At 38.0% G+C, this 6,000-nt stretch overlaps 1 long non-coding RNA gene across 1 annotated transcript in view; it reads left to right on the forward strand.

Moving 5' to 3' along the window:
* The window catches only part of LOC115287318, a 79,231-nt gene extending 75,768 nt beyond the window's left edge, over positions 1-3,463 (forward strand). The window contains exon 3 of the long non-coding RNA XR_003906436.1: positions 3,413-3,463. This is a non-coding gene — a long non-coding RNA (uncharacterized LOC115287318). The remainder of the gene's footprint in view (positions 1-3,412) is intronic.
* The last annotated feature ends 2,537 nt before the right edge of the window (positions 3,464-6,000 follow it).

Raw genomic sequence — 6,000 nt, forward strand, 5'->3', positions numbered from 1 at the left:
ATGCCATTGAAAGTCTTCCCCATGACCTTCACCTGTTATAATTTCCAAGAGCCTATGATATGTCAATAGGGGACATAGTCATAGAATTACTTTTGTAAACCACCGATTTAGAATAATGTTATGTATGTGCCCGTGGAAGTGTTCCAGGGATGTGTGGACTAAACTGAGGTAAGAGTAGAGCAAGCTACACAGAAAGTTGGAAAAACAACAACAACAACAACAACAACAATAAAACCCAACAATCCTCTTCTCACAGAATACTCACTTGAATTTAAAAATTTTAGGGAAAAACCTCGTCAGAACTCTTAGATGGCAGTGGGCATTGTGAAGAGACCGTAGGAGAAAAAAGGAGACTCAGAGTGGAAAGTCTCCCCAGTTTCTGCAAAGCTCCCCATAAAATGATTCAGTTTCCAATAACATTTAGGATGGCTTGCAAGAAGAGTCAGTTGCTAGAAATAAATTTAAATGTGAATACCACAGTCAATGACCCCTAGGAAACTCTCATTGCTTGCCACTCTGAGCTAAATATCCAGTCAAGTCTAGATTCTATCAAATGAAGATTCTGACTTTAAAAGGAAACAGAAATTTGATCACTGCTGGGAGTCAGTAAAGTCAATCCTGAGATGAATAGGAGAAGGACACAGTTTCAAAAAGAAAGTGAATATCGAAGTTGGCTCTTCCAATATGCTTCTTGACAGACGTGCCATTTTTGAGCTTCCTTTCTTGAGGCAGTCAAGGTAGTGAGTCTCTGACAAAGAAGGGCTCTCATGTGCCTCCCTGTGTAGAAGGCGACTTGTCTAATTGCATTCAGTTCGTTCGAAAATCCGTAGTTCTTATGGTTTGATCTTCTGTGGTTTTCAGGAAAAAAGGTTGAGGAAGGACTAATATATTTATTTCCAGAATGCAGAGATACAGATGTCATCGAAATATGTCCAGTATATCTTTTATTAAATCTGAAATAGAGTGCTAAAAATCTCTGGAGCAAGTATTTTACTGACTAAAGGTATTTCATTGCAATCTAGATGAATATTAATTTATCATAATCTTCCCCATTATCTCAATGGGTTTGTTTCAGTTTACATTTGTATAAGTTGATTGAAGCTTTGGCTGGTTTTGGAAGAAGAGCGATTCTCTTTCAGATCAGTTCTGTGATACGTCCTACACAGGCAACAAGTAAATGAAAAATATCGCTGAGGTTTCCTTAGGAGGCACTAGGTGCCATCCATAGTGGGTTCTGAAAGAGAGGAGATGAGGCCCATTGATCTGGTTATCATAGAGCAAAACAAAACACAACAGAAGACAAAGTAGTAAGAGAAAACTGAAAAGTGGTCAAGCAAGCGAAACTTGGAATCACTGTTTCAACTGGAGAAAAACAGTTTGGAGATTCCACATAATAATGATAGAGATGCTGCTATATGTGCAAGGGTACTTTGAATTGTGCATTTTCCCACATTCTGTTATATCGGATTCTTGCAGCACTGTGGTGGCTGGTCACAGGCCGGGGTGGGCTTTCGTAAGTGGTGGAGCTGGGTGTATTCGTTGCCCAGGGCTGCCATCATGAAGACATTAACTCAGTGGGCCTACAGTGACAGAAATGTATTCTCTCACAGTTCTGGAAGTTTGAAGGCTGAGATCAGGTAGTCAGCAGGGCTGCATCCTTTCTGGAGGCTTCAGGGGAGAATCCATTTCCTGTCTCTTCAGCTTCTGTCGGGTGTCAGCATTCATTGGCTTGTGGCCACATCCCTCCCATCTCTGTCTCTATGGCCACATTGCCTCCTCTTCTTTTCTGCATCTGTCTCAAACCTCCTTCTACTTTTCTCCTGTAAGCATGGACTTGTGGCCTGCCCAGATAATCCAGGATTATCTCAAGATTCTTCACTAAGTTTTATCTGCAAAGACCTACTGTACCCAAGTGCTTAGAAAGTAAGCTTCTCTGAAACTGTTTGGTTTCTGTGTGTGGTAAAGAAGAATGAAATGGTGTCATTTGAGCAAAAATTAAGACCTTGAAATAGAGAGTACAAAGAGGAACTACCAAAGATGAAGGACTGAACTTGGCTAAAGGGTCAAGTGGTCTTTATTTGAGATTCATAAGGTTAACCCAAAACTTCTTAACTGCAGGCCTCTCAAAGGTTTTCGAATTTCATTTCCAGTGCATTTTGAGTTTTTAAGGCAGATGCTGTGTTTTCTAAGATGATTTGAAGAAGGTAACTCTTTTCTCTGAGTTTAAGGAAATAGTGGGCTTTAGAATATAGTCCGGGAAACAGTGGGTTTGCCACATCACCAAGAGAAAGTTAACTCAATTCCTATAAATAACCTGGTGGAATAGTAATATGTATAGCTATCATTTGTTGAGGATTTATTATGAGTTAGGTACCATATTAAGTGCTTTATGTGAATTAACTCATTTGATCTTTATAATACACCTGTGAGGAATGTTCTATTCTATTATTACATATAATATATATTATATATCAATGTATATAATATATTAATTACTGAAACTTTGAAGTCAATAGGAATAGAACCAGCCGTGGAAAATTTCCTGATATATATTAATATAATTAATGTATTACATATAATAATATATAAACATATAATTATATATTGCATATAATAGTATATTATTAATATAATATATAAATAATATAGAATAATGCATAATATATTATATGATATGTTCTATAAATAATAGATATATAATATATATTATATATAAATATATATATAATATAGAATACATAATATATCATATAATATGTTCTATAAATAATAGATATATAATACTATATGTGTTATGTATATAAATATTATATTATCATATATAAATAATATAGAACAATACATAATATATCATATAATATGTTCTATAAATAATAGATATAACATTATACATATTAATATGTATATATTATAAGAAGGTCCTCTTATCTTATTAGTTCACAGTTGAGGACACTGAGGCAGAGAGGTTCAGCATCTTGTTGAGGGTTACACAGACCTGCTTTCTGATCGAGGCGGTCTACCTGGTCAAGTATGCTCAATTCATCTTCATGTCATTCTGATATTAAAACGTTCTAACAGAGCGGTTCCAGTGCACCCAGGTAATTAAACAGATATGCACATCAGGTCCCAGGACGCGGGAAAGCAGCAGCCTGGGGTGCTGGGGTCCGTACCTGGCATCAGGGGAGTGAGGCTGGCCGTCCCATCGGTCCATCATCCTTTCTGTCATCTGGGGCTCTGAGATGAAACGAAGCTAGTGTTCTGAAGGAGGGAAAGAACTATGTTGCTCTGTTCTTAAGACTTATGTCAAAAATGTTTCAGTCCTCGGGTAATTTGCTGGGGCTGGTTCTATTCCTATTGACTTCAAAGCTTCAGTAAAAATGAAAGGGATGCAACGTGGTATTTGGTTTTGCAGAGAGACATCTGGATTCTTCTCCTGGATCTGGCCTTGCTGACAGGAAATGTCCTCCGACAATCACATGGCACTGCCGAGGTGGAAGGTATTTATTTTCTTTTCTCCTAAATAAAATTCCAAATGGGTTTTTTGAATATTCTCCAGCAATTTTTCTATGGTGCATTTAAAGCTTTTTCTCACAGTTAACGACCCTTCCAGTGCTTCCCATTTAGTTTAGAAGTGAAAGCTGAAATATTTTACAACGGAGAAGAGATTGTTAGGTAGAATAAGACGGTAGGCCATCTTTCAAGGGATGGCATCAAGCTAGGATCAAGTCAGGGATTGTTTGTAAAGTGCTTTGAACAAATGCCTGGCACAGATAAGTGCTTGTCAACTAACAAAATAAAAATACAACTCAAGGAAGAGCTAGTCTTCTGCGGGGTTTCCGGGAAAGTATGAGAGGAGTCAGTGACTGAAGATAAAGCAAGTGAGGCTGAGCTGGGCTCACTGTGTCTTAGGGAGTGACTTCTGACGTTCTGAGCCTTGGAAGTTTGGCACGTGCCAGATCCTCCTGGACGATGGCTGGCTTCTATTTAGATGGAAGAAGGGATGTAAGGGGCTTCAGAAAATATCTGGAGATCTTATTGTCATTTTTTCAGGCAAGGAAATTGAGCCTCAAAGAGACAAGGTCGGGCTGAGTGGGGAGTCAAAACCGTCGCTCTTGGTCCTGTATCATTAGTCCTGTATCAAGATGCTTCCACGGCACTGCTCAGGGCAAATGGGCATCGTCATAAATATTCTCCTTAGAGCAAATATTTGTTTATTTTAATGTTTGATCGAATCAAATTTGGTTCCTCATGAGAAAGAGGGAGGGAGAGAGAGAGGGAATAGTTGTTGTGGCAGAATTTAAATGGACATGTTTCCTTGGCTCAAACAAATGCTTTCCATGATAGAGTCAGAGAGGTGGCAACATGCTGACTATGCTGATTACAGGCAAAGTTATGTGCTTTGGGAGGATGGGAATTTATATCTTCTTAAAAGTGACTGATGGGAGCAGGGGAAGTAACGAATAAGTTTGGTTGTACATGACCTGGATTCACTCATTTAGCAAATACTTTTTGAAAACAGACTTTTCTACGAGGGGCTGTATGGGGCTTGGGGGACCCCAAGATCAGGAGGGCATGTCTGCATCCTGTAATGAGCTCACACCCAGCACCAACACAGTCTAGTCAGGCGAGCAGTTTATAGTTTCCGGAGGCGCTAAATATTGTAAAAGAATCAGAAACTATTTATTATTCAACCACTAAGGTAATGTGTTCAATTGACAATTAATCTTCTACAGCCCAAAGTTACATGTATGGATATAAATGGATATAAATAAATGTTTGCCTATGTATCTGTATTTTCTATCACTCTGTCTCTTACAATATGTCAGAGTCTGGCCATGAAGAGGAAGAAAGGACCAGGATAGTTTATATTAGATGTGAAATAAAAACACTGGTAAAAAGATTGTCAATATAAATCCCATCAAACCAAACTGTACTTATACTCTGATTCTGATAACTAGAGACAACTTCTATGGTAACATCTGGGTCATATGCTCTGCCTTTTCACACAATGCTTCATTTGCCTACTTACTGTAGGTATTTTCCACTTAGTAATAACCCAATTATATCTTTTATTTTAAAACTATAAGGGCGCCTGGGTGACTTAGTTAAGTGTCCTACTTTGGCTCAGGTCATGATCTCATGGTTTATGAGTTCAACCCCCGCGTCAGGCTCTGTGCTGACAACTCAGAGCCTGGAGCCTGCTTCAGATTCTGTCTCTCTCTCTCACTCTCTCTGTCCCTCCCCGGCTTGTGCTCTATCTCTCGCAAAAATAAATAAACATTAAAAAATAAATAAAATAAATAAAACTATGACTAGCTAATACAATAATATACGTACCAGTTTCTGTGAACTATTAGTCTTCACTAAGCAGTATTCATGAAATACTCAACCCACAGAAGCCTGTCACTCTACTCTCTCTCTCTCCATCCCTTGACAACACATACTGGACATTTGCCATTTACTATGACATGTGTTTCCTAAAATTTTTTCAAGACTTAACTTTCAGGGAGCCAGAAATAAAACATTATGAAAGGCCCACATCCTGCTTCTTGTATAAAAGACTCCAAATGCAAAGCGTGGTATATGCCTTCTGATTTCATAGTTGATCTGAAAAACTGTTACGGAATTAATTTTCAAACTGAACACATTATGAGAAGAATATTCCTAGAGACCTTAAACCTAAATGTGAATTAGAATAACCTAGTAAATAACAAAATTTTGGTAATGGGGTTCACAGAATTATTACCTCATTTTGATCTTTCCATGAGTGTTCTTTCTTTTCTGCACGATTTTCTACAACAGATTCCACCTCCCCCCATGTTTAGTTCTTTGAATCTATTTTTGCTTTAGCATAATGAATAACTTTTAGTTTTAGTAACTAGCGGAGGCTACATCTTATTCTTAAAGATAAGTGGATAAGCAATGAGTGCCTTCAGGCTGCTTTTTTAGGAAAAAACGTTCAGTATGAATTTGTACAACACACGGTGTCTTTTGAGTCTG

Source organism: Suricata suricatta, chromosome 1 (assembly GCF_006229205.1).
Source record: "Suricata suricatta isolate VVHF042 chromosome 1, meerkat_22Aug2017_6uvM2_HiC, whole genome shotgun sequence".
NCBI lineage: Eukaryota > Metazoa > Chordata > Mammalia > Carnivora > Herpestidae > Suricata > Suricata suricatta.